This window comes from Drosophila tropicalis, unplaced genomic scaffold (assembly GCF_018151085.1).
Source record: "Drosophila tropicalis isolate 14030-0801.00 unplaced genomic scaffold, ASM1815108v1 contig_443, whole genome shotgun sequence".
Classification (NCBI taxonomy): domain Eukaryota; kingdom Metazoa; phylum Arthropoda; class Insecta; order Diptera; family Drosophilidae; genus Drosophila; species Drosophila tropicalis.
The window spans coordinates 1,823,875-1,844,726 of record NW_027172907.1 but is presented as its reverse complement, the minus strand read 5'-3'; the positions used below and the strand labels follow the sequence as shown (position 1 = coordinate 1,844,726).

Sequence of the window (20,852 nt, the reverse complement as noted above, 5' to 3'; positions counted from 1 at the left end):
TCACTTTATCTCTATCTCTGTGTTGGGTAAAGGTAATGTTAATGAACAAGTTTGTTGCTTAAGTCTTTTGTTTTTGTGTTTTTTTTTAAGTTAGCATTTTTCGAGAATGTTTTCGTTTTTGTTGTTGTTTCAAGTCAACAATAAGGTATAAAAGTTGGCATGGCTTGTTGCACCTGCAACAGACAATTGCTAATAATTATTTATAATGCCGCTTCTGTAGTTGTTGTTGTTGTTGTTGTTGCTAGCAACTAGCAACAGCAAGTTGCAACTGGCAACTGGCGACTGGTCTGGCACTTGGCATTGGCTACTGTTTCGCCCCCTCCAGCGGGACAGCAGAAGCACCTCCGCCTCACTTGGCTCTTCAGGCAGTTAATGACCAGTCGCTGTGGTCATCGCCATCGTCATCGTCATGAGACTCCATAATTATGCACGCTCACACTCACACATACACTTACTCACTCACTCACTCACTTACTCACTGACTCACACATATACATACATTCATAGAGTTACAAGCTTACAGGCTGGCTGCATTTTTGCTCCATTGCCTTTTGCTGTCTATTTGGTGGGTGGAGTCACGCCTTGGCTTGGTAAGACGCCTTCTGCTGTATTTTTTTTCTTTTTCATCATCATCATCGACATCAACATCGACATCGACATGATCATCATCATCATCGGCATTTCGAGTAGCTTCAACTTTTAATTTAATAATTATTTTCCTTTTTGCTTTTTGCATTGTTTTGTTTTTGCCTTGCGACAAGCTTGTTTACAAGCTCTAAACATGCAACAACTTTAATAGATACAAACAGATACAATTTTTTCTTCTTCTTTGGATTTTGTTTTTGCCACATTCAATGCGGTCGCAAGTTGTGGCATTTTGCGCACTTCCTGTCGACCTATGTAACTGACTGACTGACTGACTGTCGAGTCCCTCTGTGCCACTGCAGGCAAAAGTTTTCCTTTCCTTTTTGTTCGTCTTTGTTCTTTCTTCTCCCTTTTATTGTATTTTTTTTTTGCAATTGCCGCACGCATTGCAGTTGTTTTGCATATCCACCCACCTGCTTTTGACTTTTTCTTTTCCATCGCAACACACACTTCACCCCCGACGACGACAACAACAACAACAACCTCGAAAGAAAACTTGGCCAAGTTGTAATCCACACCGCGAGGCCTCCGACGAGACATTTAACTTGTTTTGCTCGCTCGCTTGCATGCGATTAGTTTTGTAATTTGATTGCCTTGTTTTCTATTCAAACACACACTCACACACACACACACACAAGCTAACCATAAGTTATATGCTAAGGAGTTAAGTCGTTACCAAAATAATAACCAAAGGAGAGAGTTAAACTCGAGGTCCTGTCTAATCCTTTGACATTGCTGCGGGCCTTTGCGTGTCTGCTAATTGAAACAAGTCACAAATTTTTCACCCTTCCCTAAATGACACTAAATGTGGCATAGACTTTTCTTAAAGTTGCATTTGAAATTCCAAAACTTCATTTCACTTTATTTCTTAACTAGATTGACTTTAAAATTTCCATTTTCATGTTGGCCTTTTTTTCTATCAGTCTGTCCGTCTGTTGTTCTTTTGGTGCATGGTATACCCAAGTCGTAGCGATTACTTGGCTTGGAATTTTTGACATTCTTTTAGGGGTTTCCTGCTTAGTTTCTTGGGCGAGATTGAAAAACATTCAAGTCATTTGGGAAACGAGAGACAGGGTCAAATACGGAAACCTTTCCTTTTCAGTTATAACGCCCAAATAGTTTTTCCAGGCCAGAAATCTGTCGGTGTTTTCTGTTTTTTGCATCATCATCTAATCAAATGAAATCACACTGCATGTTGCGTAATAACATCCGTTTTAAGAGTTTCAATTAAATCAATGCCTGGCTAATCAGTTTCCCCTTTTCCTTCCTAAATATATAGAGCCGTTCCTGTTGGTATTTTTTTTTTTTTTTTTGGCTCCTTTGCCAAGTCATTATACCAAAACTGATGAAGGGTGACTCTTCCCTTGCTTAATTCTTTGGTTCACTTCAGTTGTTTGTTGTTGGTTTTTTTTTTTGTGCGTTCTTGTGTTCTTTTTGTTGCTGTGTCTTGTTGTGTGTGAGTTTTTTTCTTTGGACCAGTTTGACAGGTGTTTTCTTGCCGCTGACTGAAGCTCAATTCTATGCGACGTCTGTTGCTCCACCCCCACCTCTTTCTACTCCGCCTCCATCTCCTCCGATTTCAACTTCGACTTTAACTCCGTCTACATCTCTGTTGCTGTCGCTGTCGCCGTCTCCGGCTGGCTTTGGTTTGGTTTGCTTTGGTTTGGACTCTCTTGTTTATTTGTATCTGTTTATCCGCTTTGGTCGTGTGGCGTCGGCGTTTGAATGCAAGTTGTTCTACTCGTATTTTAAATACGCTCTGACATCAACAGCAACAGCAACGGGAACGGGAACAGCATTGGCATCAGCATCGGAATCGGAATCTTCATCTCTTCCAACTTATACTGTTTCGTCGTCTTCTTCATGTGATCGGCAACGTTTCTTCGTCTGCTTTAATTATAATTTATCTGACTTGTGCCTTTAGTCGGCATCATCGACAACAACAACAACAACAACAGCCACAACAACAACTACAACGACGACAATATTGCCAGACAACTGACTGAGACTAAGACGAAGATCTGAAAAGTTTTTGACTTTTATCTGCTGCTGAATTGATGAGTATATAATCAGACTTTATTGGTCGCCAAAAGCGGCTTTAAGCAATGAATTTCTTTTTGGCCATTGTTTTTGTCATCATCTGTTCGAATCGATCGATAGAACGAACCAGCAAACGACGATCGATGAGGTGTGTAGGTGTCTCCTTCACCAAGGACGACCGTGAGAAGTAAGTCCTCAAGCCAAGCCAAGCCAAGCAAAAACAAGAAAACCCACCTCCTACCTACTTGGCATTAGAACTTGGCCAACTGTCACCCGTTTAGCAGAGAGCCAGTCTAATTGCATCTAGACCGAAATTTGTATACCCTTTCGACTACTCCTGTCTTGTCCGCTATTGGATAGAGTTATCAAAAATGGTCCAAAAAAAAGCCATTCTGTCTAAAATTTCAAATTGGACCGTTCGATCCTATGGGAATATAGTCATTTGATCTTCATGAAATTTGGTATGTCTACAGGACATGATTATATATTGGCTGGATCCAGCTGAAGTAAGCGGTCTACGTTAAACCTTATTTGGTCGGAGATGTCCTCTTCCATTCGCTTCACACTTCTTCTGAAATGATTTCAATCAATTTCAAACTATTCCTTGATATCCCTTAAACTATATTTAAACAATTGGCAAATAATCAAAATAGGAATTCAATTTTGGAATAATTTAGCATTTGGTTCGTGTTTATGTCCTTTATCGAAATTAAAAAAGGTATTTAAAGCCATCAGAGACTATGTAATGCTAAGGGTATGCAAATTTCGGATCTTTTAGCCTGGATCTCTAGTTTCATACGTATTTTTGCTGCTGTTGTCGTTGTTGTTGTTTTTGTTGCTGTTGTTAACGGAAATCAGTTGGCCACTCAACAGGCTTCCCTTTTCCTGTATGTGTCCAAAACAAATACAACAAAAACACAAAAGAAAAGAAAAAACGAAAGAGGCTACATACATACAAGTGCATACATATATATGTATTTGTATGTATGTATGTATGTATGTATATCCAAAAATTGTATTGAAACTTAGAAAAACTTTACTTCAATTGCTGTTGTTGTTGTTGTTGCTGTTGTTATGCCAGTTAATTAAAGCCATAAATCCATGAATTATTAAAACAAAACGAAATGACAAAAAAAAAAACACACACCGTTTTTTTCCACTTACAGCTGTTTAATTTATGTAATTCTCATTGTTTTTGTGTTTGTTGTTGTTTGACTTTCTTTAGCCGCCTCCAAAAAAACAAAAACAAAACAAGCCAACAGCAAAAATGGTTAAAAACTGAAAACAAAAAAAAAAAACCAAAACTCGTTGTTTAAGTGGCTGGAAATTGAAGAGAAATATCTTCATGCCAACAAATCCATTACAGTCAAGTGCGACAACAAATAAATAAAAGCAAATGTTTCTCTCCCCCCTCCCCACTCCCACCCCCACCTCCTATTACGCTGTCTCACTCGCACTGGCACTGGCCATCTCTGTTACTCTTATGGAGTGTTAACTTGAAAAAAATTAACCGAAATTTTATTAGTATTTGCGCAAGCGCAAGCCAAAGTCAAGTTAAATATTTGACAAAAGCCGAAGCCTCGAAGCCTTAGCGGAGGAGTGGGAGGAGATGATGAAGTTGCCGGCGTTGCGGGGGAGGAGTGGTTAGCAGGGGAACCAAAAAGCGGAGGATCATCTGAGCCAAGTCAAGCCGAGTTTAAGCCAAGCCAAGCGAAAGGCAATTAGGGTTGACACTTTTCGGTTTTTTTTATTTTCTCGTGTTTTTTTTTTTTTTTTTGTGTTCAAGGTTTTGGTGACGGCGGCTTGGGAAAAAGGGTTATCCTCCACCCCACCCCGTGACCATCTACGACTAAGCCAGGCTCTCTGACCAGGCCAACAGTTCCTCTATTCCTCTCTCTCACTCTCTCTCTCTCTATCTGTCTCTGTCTGTCAAAAAGAAGTTATCCGTTTTGTTTGACGTGCCCAGGGGACAGTTTAATTTTCACCTGGCCCAAGGCACTTAAAAAGCATTTTCACTTGAGACGTGACCGCTGGCCGAATGCCGAATGTCCAATGCCTAATGTTGTTGTTGCTATTGTTGTTGCTGTTGCTGCTGTTCTTGTTGTTGCTGTTGTAGCTAGACTAGCCCGACTCTGGGTCTCTGGTTATTTATTGATCAATATTGACTTGGCAGCCAGAAAAATAAGCAAAAGAATTAACTTTATCTCCAAAATGAAAAGGGCTATAAGATACCCTGCAAAACGCTTTCAAATCAAAATCAATTTAGAATTTAGAAGACTCGATTCTTGACTCTCGACTTTCGAGTTGGAAATTATCACAAGTTTTACAGTATCAAACTAGCCTTAAGCCTAACTAATATACACCTATTTCACACTATGATTACAGGGTATACAAATCTGTGTAAAATACCACGCAACATTGTAAACAAAGTGTAAGCCGCTTTTTCTTATTGTTGTTGCTGTTGTTGTTGTTGTCTTCTAAAACATCTTTTCGGCATGGAACAATGGAACAACGAACCAATCGATGATGACAATCACAAAGGCAACTTGACTACTAATCATAAATTTGTCGCGCGATTATTTTTACAGTTTTTGGCCTTTCTACATGTTGATGGCAAATAAGTTCAATATACAAACAAATATATATACATATATATCTGAAAGAAAAAGATATAGAAAATACCTTCATCTTTATTTTTTCTCTGCTCTCTCCCTCTGCTTTTGCTTGGCCTGGCCTTTAGCCTCCTCTCTTTGACTTATGAGCTCAGAGCTCAGAGAAGAAGAAGAGGAGGAACAAGAAGAAGAGAAATGAATATGCAAATTATTGTTATTATTATGTTTATGCATATTTCTTTTAATTGTTTGAAAAGAGAAGGCAAATGCTAGGCACGTGTTCCCAAAACCTAGCTTAAAAAAAAAAAAAAAAAAACCAAAAATAAATCACAAAAGATTGAAATATTCAAGAGAGACAGAGACAGAGACTGAGACAGAGAGAGAGAGAGAGAGAAAAACAAACAAACTTGTACAACATTTTGCCGAACACATAAACAAATATTACAATTAATTTTTATGCGACAGGCATTTATATCTCAGTGTATGTGTGTCTGTGTGTGTGTTTGCTTATAAAATCCACTAAAATATTATGCCTGAAACTTTAAAGATAACCAGATGGCAGGAGAGTGAGTCAAGTCAATGTGGTTGAAGGGAGGGGGAGGAAGAGGGTGGGGAGGGGCATATATATATACATTCAAATTGGCGACAGGCAGCACTAAGTGCAGACAGTTGCATATGCTCAAACGGGCCCCGGGTTCAATTTTTGTGACCAACTTCTTTTTGCGTGCAACAGCAACAGGTTTCCTATGACACCCCCCCACAACCACCGCACGCCCCACACACACACACCACCCTCTGGCTCCTCCGCTATTCCTTGATTTGACCACTGCGACGAAAACGGAAAACTTACTTCATTTTATAGCTTATAAAAGATGATTAACTATATTGATTTGTCAAATGCCTCACAAAACTGCAATTTAATAAATCAAATAAGAAATTCCGACGCTAAAGACGACCTTTTCTATACCCTGTTCAATGTCTTAATATCAGTTGAAATGGCCCTTGAATTGGCACCATGTAGTGGAAATTCCCAACTAGTTTTAGCAAAGTTCTTTGCAAAGTCTGCTGAAGATGGAACTTGATGGTTCTTCTTAATGTTAGTTGAATTGGCACCTTAAAAAAAGGCATTGGCATTCATTTTTCGCTTCATGTAGTTGAAATTCCCAACTAGTTTTAGCGTTGACTCTATGAACGTTCTTTGGCAAAGTCTGCTGAAGTTGGAACTCGATGGTTCTTCTAAGGACAATCTGTTAAGATTTCTTTCACTCAAAGTTGGCTTAAAACTAAAACTATTTGAGTAAATCATTTGAAGAGAGATGATAAACCAATCGAAAGGGCTTCTACCATAGAAGAGAGTGGCTTTTCTTCTTATCTTCATGAGCAAAGAATCAGTTTTTAGAATACTAAAGACAACGTTCCGAAAGATAGATTTAGCTTTGGACTTATCTGGCAGAGCCTTTTGGCTATTTGAATGAGTCAGTTTATTGGATGAGATTATTTTTAGTTTTATGTAAGAAACCAATAATAAATTTTCCAACGCCCCCACACACACACACTCATTCACACACACTTAACCGTTGCGTCGCACTTGACTTATCACATTCTTATCAATATTTTCGTTGAGCGTCAGAAGCAACAGCAGCAACATTTACCAAAGAGTCTAATAAATACAATTATATTATAAATTCTTAAAGCAAAAAAAATAAAACCAAAATGAGAGAGTGAGACAAAAGAAATACAAATTCATGAATTGCGACCCTGTTGAGTGACGTAAATTGATAAACCTGGCCATGTGCGGCGGTGGGTGGTCACAATCTGTTTTCAAATATCATTTAGCTGTCTTTATTCTATACGATTCGATTTGATTCGATTTGGTTGGTTGGTTGGTTGGTTGGTTTTGTTTTGGTTTTGCTTTGTTTTCAATTTTTTATATTTTTAATGTTCATTCAATGAGCGTAAAAGTCGCACGAAATCGGAATAGGAATATAATCAGCAATCTATGTAGTCCAATGACGTTAATTGAAACTACTTGAGATTAAAAATTGTTTTCAAGTGCGCCCCCAAAGAGCGACGGCGGTGCAGGAGGGGTGAGGCGGTGGGGCAATGAGGCAGTGAGGATGCCGAGGGACAGCCAATGAACTGAACGGAAAAGACCACACAAACTGAACATAAAATAATAATACAACATTTTTTTTTTTTTCTCTTAATAGTGCCATAAGAAATATGCATATATATACATACATATATATGTACATATGTATGTATGTATATTATAAAATATTAATATTTTAAATAATATTTATTTTCCTCTTATCAATGAAGGCAGCCCAAGCAAGAGATAAGCCAAACAACTTCAAAAAGCCTGGGAACATTTTGCCCAAGAAAACCGCGAAAACCGTAGCAATGAGATAAAAATTTTTTGCTTTTTTTTTTTTGTTGTGTGGTTGTGTGTGTAGAAAATGAACACCAAAAAAGATATACATATATATATTTTACCCACTGCATGCTAATTGAATGGGGTGTGATCCCAGTACAGTCATCTATAAGAAAACAAAACGTTTATCAAATGCACGATAACTCCACTTCACTCCACTCCAATCAGAAATCAAATGTCAAATCCCCCCCTCAGGAAAGCGCCAAAAAAGGTGTTAAACTCTTTGGAACTATAGCAGACAACTTCAATTCCAGTTCCGTTCTTCAAAATGCCAATACCCTGTGATTAGTATCGATATCAAGGGGGTGGAGGCATATTGAGATCGGTGATCTATTATCTATATCTATCAGGTATGGATCTAGAAAACAATTTCGGGTGAATGAAATCGAATTTAGAGATGACACCAAAACGATTATTGAACTATTCTCTGAATCTGTTGGAAAATATGTGAAATGTATTCCAAAAGTTGGACCACTTGATCCTTGAAATGAATGTATGTATAAAGCGATATTTGGTTTTGGACACCTCTCAGACTCAGACTTGATCCTTGATATGTCCCTGAATGTATAACGGGATGACACTTTCCATTTACTCTACTCGAGGGTATCAATTGAATCAGTGTAAAGTGTTAAGGGGAATTCATGTTTGACTCGTTGAATTCTTCTTCTTTGCCCAAGAGGCGTGGTCATGGTTGGTGAGGGGTTGTGTGTGTGGGGGGGGAAGAGTTATCTCTTTGTTTTATTGTTTAACGCATGCTAATTAGCAAGTCTCCTTTTTTTTTTCTTCTTTTTTTTTTTTTGACGCACACGTGATGATTAAATTTTAATTTTAGTTTTTTCTTCTCAGCTTTTGTTGTTGTTGGTGTTGGTATATTTTGCTTTGTTTTTCCAAAAGGTCTCTCCGCTCCGAGCTCGGAGGTGTCTCTCTGTGTGTGTCTCTAAAGCAAGCCTAACTAATCCAAATCAAATGGGCTTCTCGAAATCAATTCGTTTTCAATCGTTTAAAGTTAATTAACGCTTTAGAATTTTCGTTGTTGTTTTTATTTCATTTTACACATTCTTTTTTTTGTTGTGTTTTCTGTTGTTGTTGTTTCACTCTTTTGGCTTTTGTTTTGCTGTAAATTTATTTTACGGGCTTGCATTTTTTGTTTCTGTGTTCTTTTTCCTTTATTTTTTTTGTGTTTTTTTGTTTTTTGTTATTGCTCCGAACGTCTCAATTTCAATGCACGCTTGTATTAAAATTGTTAATTTAAGGCTGTGTCAGAAATAAATTAACCAATGAACCGGGGCAAACCAAAAAGCAAAAGCCAAGACCCAAAACCCCACAAAAACCACCGCACACCACCAAACACAGTGAACAACAGTCAATGAGTGGGACAAAGACAGCAAAGACAGGGACTAGGGACTGGGGACAGAAGAAACAAATGGATAGGTACTGACAGAGCAAGTGAGAGTGAGAAAGACCTTTTGGTTGGTGTTGTTGTTGCAAAATGCAAATTGCAGTTGGGTGACGATGGGCGATAGCCTACATTAAAATGGCGCGGGTGACGTACGCAGTCAACCTGCAATAGATCCCCCCCTCCCCACGGCACCGACCCACCTTCGCCCTCGCCAGACTATTAGTAGTACATCTCGAATATACATCTCCACCTTCAACTTGTATATATTACTCCTCCTTCTACTACTTCTACGCCTGATTTATATGCCAAACATTGAGCCAGACGTCCGTCGCTTTTGTCGCTGTCGCTGTCGTCGTCGTCGTCGTTGTCGTCGTCGTTCGTCATATAAGGCTCGGTGCGTATAAAGCCAACAGAGGAGAGCAACAGCAACAGCAGCAGACGGACTTGGACTCGTAGTCGTCTGCTGCTTTGGTGGAAAAAAAAAAAAAAAAAAAAAAAAAAAAAAATCACTTGGTACACTCGAGCGACATATTGAGAAATGTGCAATAGCTTAATGCCCATTTAAGGCATCACTTTTCATGGCAAGTTGCATTTATCGCTCCTCGATCGTTGGAGCTCCTCGATCAGAGCACAGCACACTGAGCTCTCAGAGCTCAGAGCTGTCTAAACATTGAGACGATCGATCAAATGGTCAATCAAAATAAAATCAAACAAAAACACACACACCAACACACACACACACATTGAGAGAGAGAGAGAGAGAAAGAGACAAACGATAAAACATTTTCGATCCTGATCTCGATCACAATATTTCTATATGTACATATAACTTACTCATCATCGTCACATGCTAATTACTAGGTGTGAGTCCAAGAAAAAATAACATTAAATACTAAAATTAGCACAGCAAACAGAAGAAGAAGAAGAAGAAGAGAGAAAAAATATAGTACAAACCACCTGACAAAGCAAATTCAAATTGTAACAAAATGATTTTCTTTTAAACGCGCTACTAACAATAAAACAAATTTCAAACAACAAAAGCAAAGAAAGTTCCAAATGATCTCAAAGAAGAAGAAGTACCTACAAAATCTTGTCTAAACATAAGTATCCCAAACTGGAGAAGCTTCATTAGCCTTCAGAAGCGTTTATGACATTTTCCTTGCCTGGCCATGTTGCTGATGGTGTTGACGATGACGATGATGATGATGGTTGCTACTGCTGCTGGCGAGAGAGTCTGCCATGGGATGCCTTTAAATGGTATAAATTACCAATGAATGACATACAATTTAATTGCCCAGACTAGCAGTCAGACCATTGGCTGGCAAACTGGCCAACTCGCCAACTCTTGTGCATACAGATCAGCTTTTTGCTGCTGATGTTGTTGTTGTTGTTGTTGGAATTAATTAATATTGCACGTTTTCAAAGTGCGTGTATACAAATTTGTCAGTTGACAATTGGCATAGTTCACATAGAAGTAGCTCCTTACAGAAAAGAACAAGAAAACGTTCTGTCGTCTCATCTCATTTGCACAGCAAAAGGTTGACAAAGGGAGTGACCGGGGGCGATTGCAAAATGCATTGATTGTGTACGTCAGGCACACGACGACAACATCGACAACATCGACAACGACAATTGACGTCAACAACATTGCTGAAACTGCTGATTGGAGCAACCGGAGGAGCATCATCATCATCATCATCATCATCATCATTCACAGATATTCTATGCCTGTTTGGGGGCTTGGGTGATGGATGATATGAACTGACTTATCAGTCACTTATACAAATGAATATATAGCACATACATATATATGCTGATATCAGCCATATATGTAGAATGGGCTGGTAAGCCGATCTGGTAATTAGATCTAAAAGCGTTTTGACACAAATGTTTATGCTGAGGCGGCTTAAACTGCTTAAGTGTTGGTGGCGCCTAAGCCAATCCAAAGCCAGAGACGTAGCCGTCGGCAAAAAAAAAGACAAAAAAACAAAAAAAAAAAAAAAAATGATAAACTTTTTAATTCACTCACCTTTTTTTGTTTTATTATTGATTTTGTTTTTCTTTTTGCTGTAGATTTCTTTTTCTTCTTTTTGTTTTGTATATGGATAAAGAGAACTTTTTTTTGTGTTTTTTAAAAAAATATATTATCCAAGCATTATCCAATAATGGCATTTGTTGTTGTTGTTGTTGTTGTTGTTGTTGTTAGCACACATTAATATCAATTTAACAAATTTTCTTCTCTTTTTTGTTTTGTCTAGGTTTTCTTTTTAGTTGTTGTTGTTATTATTACTAGTGTAGTTGTTGTATAAACTTTAATTGCTAATATCAAAAAAAAATATATATATATTCTTGTATTTATATATATATATATATATGTATATCACAATTTTTCTTATGCTTTATTTAGCGTGTTGTTTCTTTTTTTTTCTTCCTTTGTTTTATTTAAATAATTTATTTTGTTGTTGTTGTTGCATTTCTCTTGTTTAAGACACTTGAATTTGCTTGAAAGGAGCAAAAAAGGTGACAAAAAAAAAATTTGCAAAAAAATTAAGACCGATCGATTTTGTTTCTTTTCTTTGAGTTTCAATTTATTTTCTTTATTAAGATTATTATTTGTAAGATTTTCTTTTTTTGTTTGTTTTTTTGTATATTTAGATTTAGATTTGTTGTTGTTGTAGTTGTTGCTGCTGCTGTTGGTGTTAGGAAAATTTGGCAAGTTTTATTTATTTATTTATTTATGTTTTTTGTTGAGAAGTTGAGTAAAAAATTGAGCTGAGCTTAGTTGAGTTGAGTTTTGTGAGCAAGTGAGCAAATAGTGACTAAAGTTGAACCGTTTTAGAGTTAGGAGTTTAGTGCGTAATTATTATTATTATTATTTATTTCTTCTTTTGTGTTAATGTTATTGTTGTTGCTGTTGTTGCACGCACGATCTATGTTATGGATTTTCTTCCGGTTGCTTTTGGCCATTTGTGAGTCGCGGAGTTCCGTAGCCGATCTCTCAAGATCTCATCGCGTCAACGTGCGAATAACAAATAACGAAAAACGTTACGACAAACAATTTTCACTGCACACAAGAGATTTTCCGTCGTCGCGTCGTCGTTGGCGTCGTCGTCGTCGTCGGAGTTTTGTGGTTGTCGTCGTTCGGACTTCGTTTCGGTACTATTATTATTGCCTCTGCGACTGCCGCTGCCGCTGCTGCTGCACCACCACCACCACCGCCGCCACCACCAACAACAACAACTTCAACTCCAACTCCAACTCGAAAGCAGCGTCCCGGTCCACAGGCCGAGACAGTGTGTGTGTGTGTGAGAGAGAGAAGGAGTGTGTGTGTAAAGAAGACAGAGGTGGGAAGAGAGGGGCAACGAATGGCAATAGTTTACGCACAATTAGCCGCTTTTTTCGAAATTTTCATTTAACAATTTTGATTTTATAATTTTGAAGTTTCTTTGATTTTATTTTGGTAACGGTTTCGAACGCGGTACGACTAATGAACAACAAAAAAAAAACGAAGGTAAAAGGCTCACGCGTGCGGTTCTCTCCGGAATATTGAACCTGAACCGACACTGCCCAGCAAGACACTGGCCCGAATAATATTTCTAAGTAGAATAGGCTGAACGATGCCGACGACGACGCCGACGCAGGCAGCGGCCCGACTTGTGAGTGTATTGGTGGCAATGTTGGCCTCTCATTCGCCGGATAAACGGCCGGGCAGAGAGAGAGAGAGTCACAGAGTGAGAGCAAGAGAGCGCAGCACGTGTAAAACGTAAAAAGCTGATTTCATATTGTTGTTGTTATATATTTGAGCTTTTCTTTTTTTTTTTTTTATATATTTCTTTGACTTCTTTTTGCACAACTTTTTTTTTTTATCTCTTCGTGAGCTCCACGATTGTCAGCTCAGCTGAGTGTGTGTGTGTGTGTGTGTTGTATTGAGTTGTGGAGGTGCTTGACGCTGCTTGCTGCAATTGTAGCTGCTGCTGCTGCTGCTGCTGTTGTAGTTGGCGCAGCTGCCTCTGCCAACCTCCCCCACTCAGCGTTATGCCACACCATGTGCTGGTTGTTGGTGTTGTTTATGGCTGCGTGGGTTTCTAATTGCTCAAACTTTTATACCAATGAGGAGACTTCGTTGCATTTGGAGCTCTGGAATAGGCGCCTCCCACTTTGCTTTGCCGCTTCTCGTTCGTCTCTTGTTGCTGTTGTTGTTGTTGCTGTTTTTGGTTTTTTGTTTGTTTTGTTTGCGCCTCGTTTCGATTCGAAATGTATATGAAATGGAAACCGAATTGGGGGTGTGATAACTCATTAGCCCAAAATGACGAACCAATTCCAATTGATCAAAAAATTGTCCCTAAATTTTTGATAATAGAATCATTACTCTGACCTTCAATGGGGTCTTTGGCAAATCCAATATTCATTGAATCTTTGACGTTAATATTAAGATATTAGATTGAAATTTTTCAAAATGCATTCAAAATGATTTCATGAAACAAAAATACTTTCACTATTGACTTTTAAAGAAAAACATTCGAAGATACAGAATCAACTAATGAAAGGTTTTTATTGTTGTTTCCATTCACAGTTTGTTTCAAATACAATAATAAATTAATGAAACAAAATGTAAGTTTGTATGTTCTCTAATTGCTTTTCCAAATTGATTAATAGACTATTTTTGATTTCTTTACCTAAATCGATCCACAATTCGTTGGGATAACTTGTTATGAGCTTCAATAATTTTACGATTTTAGTCCAGAAGATGTATCTAGGATAACCGCAAATCTTTAATGAATGTTTAGTTTAGGTTTTTAGATCTTCTTAATATGTATTCGATTTCTATTTAAACTTCATTCAAAGTTATTATATTACTTTGTTACATATTTATTTCTTAAAGGTTAATCCAAAAGAAAACAAAAAGGAAGAGTATGAAACACTTTTTATTCCATGTTCATTTGATCTCTAAAATACATTCACTTTCAAGTGAAGAACTAATTGGATTTACATGAAGTAATTAATAACTTCAACGATTCTGAGTAGTTAATACTGAATTTCTACTTATAACCATTAAACAATGAATAAATGAATATGATTTGAATAGAAAACATTTTATAAGTAATATTTTGAACAAATTTCTCTGTCAGATGCTTATATAGAAATATAATTCCAGCTTCGTTTGTTTTGTTTAGCAGCTTAATGTGGAAATGGCAACCCTAAGGGACACTTGGATAAGGGATCCATGGATCATTTGAAACTTTTAGATATATATTTCTATGTGATATTTAGTTTGAAACGATTTGTCGCAATAGGAATTGTCGATTATCACCCACAATCCGCAGAGCGGATAAAATGTAACGGATAAAAACCCAACAATATCTTGCTGCTTCTCTCTCTCTCTCTCTCTCAGCACACACACACATGCAGGCAAAAACGCCACCTTAACACGAACACCTACTCTCTGCTCTCACTCGTTCGTTTACTCGTTTTCTCTCTCTGTCTCTTTGGTCAAATGCCGGTAAATACCTTCGGTTTGTATGGCTTGAACTTGAAATACTAATGCAGTTGCTAAAAGAGACAGAGAGAGAGAGAGAGAGAGAGAGAGAGTGGGATCTCTCCTTGCTCTCCCTGTAACTTGTGTGTTTGTGTGCGATGCCGACGCAGCCGCCGAGGCTTGAGCGCGCGTTGTTGTTTACAAAACAAAAACCGAAACGAGAAGACGAAAGAAAGAAAAAAAAAAAAAAAAAAACAAAAAAGTTCAAGCACAAGCAGCGCCGTCAGCAGTCGCAGCCGCAGCTCATTTTGTGAATGAACGAATAGTAGCACACAGCATACCGATGCATACACACACACACACGAACACATACAAACACAACGATACCCGAGAGCCAAATGCGTTGGTGTCTGTGAATTGTGGGCAGGGTGAAATGAACGAATGAGGCAAAAACGCGTTTACGCGATTCGTACAGAAAATCTGTTTTATGTGTAGGTGTGTGTGTGTGTCTGTGTGTGTGTGTGTGGAACAACTACAATGATAACTTATTGAAATGAGACAACCGAAAAAAAGCAACAACAACAACAGCAACAACAAGAAAAATAAAACCAAAATGGTGTGTGGGGGCTCTATTGGTGAGTAGTTGGTAGATTCGCGAAGGTGTTGACGACCGTCGGCCCAAGCCAACATTCAATTGACGCGACATCTGATTTGCTGATGAAGTTGTTGTTGCTGCCGCTGCTACTGCTCCCAGTCCATAGGTCCATAGACCGAGCGGAGGTGGAGGCGGCGATGGTGGGGGCATGGACAAAAACGGCTTGTTTTATGCAAATCCCGCGGATAAGATTTAAGTAGATTTTAGTGTCACATTGTGTGAATGGCCCGTGTTGAGACGGCCGGCCATTGCCTACGTGCGTCCGTCTCAATCTGATTGAGTCAGATTGTAAGAAGGCTGTGAGGGGTGGTGGTGGTGGTGGTGGGGGGTTTAGAGAATGCCGCAGCATTGCAGCTGCAATCACAGCAAATGCCTTCGCATTTGGCCTTTTGTGTAGGAAATCTTCCCACGGTTTTTTTTTTCTTTTCTTTTCTTATTCTTCTTTCCAAGAGTACTAACCAACCCCCACTAAACAACGCCGCCGCCACCACCACACCATACCACACCACCACCACCACCGCCAGCGACCCACCACCAACCCAAACCAAACCAACCCAACCCAACCCAACTCAGGCAAATCCTAAAGACGCCTGTGGTGTCGGCAATCCCCTAACTTTTGGCGGGAACACATCGCGAAACGTCTTCGCTTTGAAACTTTTATCGCACACAAAAGAGGCCAGTCAAGAGAGACTGAATGATCTTACAATTCCCTCGATTTCACCCCTCCAAAACACACACTGTACCACGCCACCCATCCCTAGGCCTTTACCTGAAGCCTCCTGCTGCTCCTTTTTCCTATAGGTTCGGTTCGGTTCGTTTCGTTCCGTTTTCTTTTCTTAAAAATTTTAATGATGTTGCCCTGAGGACGGGGACAAAAACGAGGACCAGAACTCATTGCACGGCGGGCGACGTCATCGTCATCGTCATCGTCGTCTTTTGATGACTTTCACTGAAGAGAAAAATTGAAAATAGAATTCAATTATGCAGTAAGTGTACGCCCAAAGTCAAAGCAATTGCATTTGCATTGACATTCGATGCAACCAACATCGAGTCGAAATAACCATAAAAGCAAATGTCATGACATTGGCAACTCTCCACTGGCAATGAGAAAGACGCCAACAGCAGCTGCTGCCCATATTGCCACATATTTCGCTGGTGTTGCCGCTTCGTGTTGTCGCCAATTAAAAAACAGAATAGAATAGTTAAACCAAGTCTAATTTGCATGAGATTCTCATGGATAAACACCAAGGAGGATGACTTTTCACTCTCCGATCTCTCTCTCTCTCTGATGTGTCACATGAAAATGTATTTTCTTCTTCTAAGCCTTCTTTTAATTAGAGTCTCAGTGTGAGTGTGCTCTATGATTAATCTAAGCCAGCTGGCTTCTGTTGTTGTTGTTGTTATTGTGGCTGCAATTATTAATAATGGAAAATGTGTAGAGAAAATAATTAAAACTGTGAAAGATGATTAAATGAACACCAAGCAAGATGCTCTGATTTGCTTTTAAATCCATGGAACTAATTTTGTGTAAAGAAAAGATCAAGGGGGATCCCCACACCAAAAAACAAATATTGATTAATGATGGGCAACTGTAAATGTAGATGGATCAGATTATTGCATAAAATCAAAGTCAACAACGACAAATGAAACAATCAATAATATTTAGAAACTTTCATTCAACCAAATTGTGAATGGAAGAAATCTTTTGTTTATATAGATTTTCAAAACATTGCACTTTAGTTTGTTTAATCTTTAGTTTAACTTTGCTTAGAAGGAGGGTTAAAATATTAATACTTAACATTTTAAAATTTCATGAATTTCTTTGACTAATTTCTTTACTTTTCATAATTATAATATAAAACTAAATGTAATTTAAACATTTTTAATTTAAATTTCTCAAGTAAATACAACAAATTGATAGAGGAAGCTCTCTTAAGTTTAAAAAACCAAAAAATACTTTTCTTTTTTTTTAAATCCTTAAGTTTAAATGTTATTCGGCAATGAAAGAAGTAACTTTTATTAGAACAAGAGTTAAGCCATTCTACCAAGTTAACGATACTTTCTATTGTCAATGAAAATTTTGCCCCCCCCCCATGGCTTATATTAGATTATGCTTATTAAGACTTAGTTAATACTTTTCATTGGCATTGGGGGATTCAAAACGCTTTTACTTAATTAAAAACATGATCTACATGATCTAGCTAAATAAACAAAACGAAAAATTCGGTGTGCATAGTTTTGTTCATCAAGTTTGTTGCTTAAGTCTTTCGTATTTGAGGGCAAGTGCATTATTTATTATTGAATGGGGGAAGGCAAAAGCATTAAATCAGCTTAATTTTCTTGTACAACATGGCATTAAGGGTCTTAAAGACCTTCCTAGATCATAAATACGAGTGAGAGAGAGGGAGATAGGGAGAGAGAGAGAGAAAGGGACAGATGGACGGGGGAAAGACTCCCACAAATTGAAAGATCCAAGAGAAGAGATTCCAAAATCAAAATCGAAAAAAAACCAAAATCTTGGCTACCTTTTGCCACTTGCCATCGAAAATTAACTGTTCATTCGAATAAAAATTAAACTATTAAATGGCTTTTCCTCTCTACTCCACCCAACTTTGCCTCCGCCTTCTCCTCCTTCATCTCAAATGCCTCTCATCGTGGCAGAAATGAGCTTAAACTTATAAACGATTAACATACTCGACACACACGATGGTTAAAGGCCAACAATTTGAAGCGTTTCCAATATGTTTCGTGTGTGTGTGTAAGTGTGTTTGTGTGTGTATACATATATATAATCCGTATAATAAAATATAACAATCATGCGATAAAAAATCTTTCACAAAATCGACTGCCCATCGATGCCCATTCACCTGTGCTGCTCTGAGTGTGTAAAAGTGTGGGAAAGCGAACAGAAGATATCGCCATCCAAAATAGAAACGAAAACGAAAAATTGAAGAGAAGGCTAAAAACAAGCAGCAGCAGCAGCAGCAGCAGCACCAGCACCAACAAACGAAATGTTGAAAATTCAAATTAGCTCACTCAACTCGTAAATAAATGATATTATAGCCAATCCGAGACATAAAACCAGTTAATCTCTAAATGTGGCGAGTGGAAGCAAAGTGCCTCGGCCTATATAGGAAAGAACTACAAACATACAGATGCCAGATACAGATACATATTGTATATATATATATACATATGTAAGTTCTGTGCAGATTTTACGAGGAGGCGTGAGAGAGAGCGAGAGAGAGAGAGAAAGGGAGCGGGTGTAGGCCTTCATTCGAACTGACTGACCGACAACCAAATGAATGAGTAGGGCAATCAAATCAATTTTATGGTTGCTGTTGCATCTCTTGTTCTTTTCTTCTACTTCTTTAAGCCATTTTATGGCATTTCTAACACACAAAACCGCAGACCGGAAGCGCGTTTACAACGTTCAAAAGCTAAGCTTAGCCGCAAAATGCACTGAGCGGTGGTATGGGACAAACGAGGAGGAGGAGGAGCAGCAGGTGGAGGAGGAGGAGGAAGAGATGTGGAAAGAGATTGGGGTTATTAAGCCATTTAGACGACGTGAGAAAATCTGCCAATCTATTGAAGCGGTTCGAGCGGATGTTGTTGCTAGGTTTTTGATTAAGAAATTGCAAAAAAAAAAAAAAAAGTAAAAGAAACAGAAACACAAACAACAACCAAGTAGGGGGGCCGACGACCAGAAGGGTGGCAAATTATTTATTAAGGCCAATCACATAACAACAACAACAACAACAACACTGCCTGCCTACACAAGAAATTAAATGATTTCGTTTAATGACTGTAATAAATACGTTTTGGCTCTTTGTCTATCTTCCTTTCCTTCTCTCTCTCACACACTCTTTTACTCACCGTTTTTAGTTCCTTTTCTTTTATTTTTCAGCTTAAATAAACCAACAACAACAAAATCAATTAAACAAACACCAGTGGCTACAACATCACTTACAATAATCACGACAACAACAACAACAACAATAGTCTAATGAACCGACAGTGAAGGCTAAATCAAAAATTTCAACAGGGACAACTGTAAAATTGAAAATCTTATATAACATATATTAATTAGATGGAAAATGGGAAGCCTATCTAGATCTATGGCCATAAAACGCGTAAACGTTGCCCCCTAAATTATGCTCAAGAATTTGCCTTTTCAAATATATCTATATATATAGAGGAAATTAAGTGTTTCTCCTGTGAATGAGAAATAATTAACAAAGCAAATATTGTTTATACACAATTTTCCAAGTCACAATCTATAAATTTGTCTACTTTTTTGGCCCATTGCATACTTTAAGGGGCAATAATTTTAAAAAAGCTCAATATCCTTTTATAATGTTCTACAACAAAGTTAAAATCTTAATAGAGAAAGCAAAGAAAAAGATGATGAGAAGATGACAATGCCCGAAAATACTTATAACTAGGCTAAATAATTACATATATACTAACTCTCTCTCTATGTCTCTAGTCGGTGGCTCAATGGAGACCTACTAAAAGTACAATTCTGTTGTTGCTCGAGTCCCGAACCCCGACGTAGGTGAAGTTTCCCCCCGATGAAGTAATACTAAAAGTTATGATAATGGAAACGATTGTGGATAACGAATAATTTGTCTCTCTCTTAGTTAAGTCAGTTTCAGTCAGTCTTAATTCTCCATTCTAGTCCCCCCATTACGTTTCTGACTTCCATCTACTTCCCTGGATTGTGTCATTAAACTTTTGTTGGAGTTTTTTTTTCGGGATTGGGTTAAGTCGACCTTCTCGTTTAGTTAGCTCTGTGTTGGTCTTTTTTTATTTGCTGTTGGCCAGATTTTCATTAAGACAAACCAAGTTTTTTTTTTTCATGAATGAAGTTGAAATCAGCCCCCGCCCAAAAAAAAAAAAAAGAAGCAAAAAAAACCCCAAATACAACGCTGTAGGTAAATCATTTGAAATTTGTCTTCACAAAGAAAAAGAGAAGATCTCTTGGCCAAGATTTCAAGGCGTGCGCGTGATTTAAGTTCATGTTGGTAGCAAAACTACAACAAACGTTTGTTGTGTTTCTTGTTGTTGTTTTTTGGCTTGGTTTGGGGAGGAAGTGCAAAGTATTTTATGGATAAGATCTTTAAAGAAAAAAGTGGCGAGAAACAACTAGAATTAATTGCTCCAAAACAGGCCAAGACCAGACAGCACACAGGGAAGTTCCTAACTCCTAAAGATAGAGAAGAGAAAAAAAAGCTCATCTAATGCAAATCCTTTGCGACAGCTGCCTTGGAAAAATAGAGTCCCAGGAGCAATCTACAGAATAACCGATTCAATTGCGCATCAAAGAACCTTAATTCTCTCTGATTCATTAACCATGCGCAGCTGGCATTATCTTTTCTCATAAGAAAACACATACATACATGGGTTTAGTGTGTGTGTGTTTGTGTGTGTATATATTTTGTGTTTTTTCGTTCTGCGACGCAGTTGAGAATAAGAAAAAGAGGGAGGAATGAAGGAGGTAGGCAGCTTAAGGGTGGTGGTGGTGGTGGTAGTGGTAGGAGGAAGGTAACAAAAAGGAGCAGCCCTCAAGCCGGTCTATCCTGCTATAT

At 38.1% G+C, this 20,852-nt stretch overlaps 2 protein-coding genes across 2 annotated transcripts in view; one reads left to right on the top strand and one right to left on the bottom strand.

Annotated features, from left to right (window-relative positions):
• Nucleotides 1–12,683, bottom strand: part of klu (klumpfuss) — a 32,879-nt gene extending 20,196 nt beyond the window's left edge. Inside the window, 1 exon segment of the mRNA XM_068285878.1 lies at nucleotides 11,160–12,683. The gene's annotated coding sequence lies outside the window, so the exon portion shown is untranslated.
• The window catches only part of LOC137573831 (glutamate transporter polyphemus-like), a 66,093-nt gene that overhangs the window by 32,084 nt on the left and 13,157 nt on the right, over nucleotides 1–20,852 (top strand). The gene's annotated exons all lie outside the window — the stretch shown is intronic.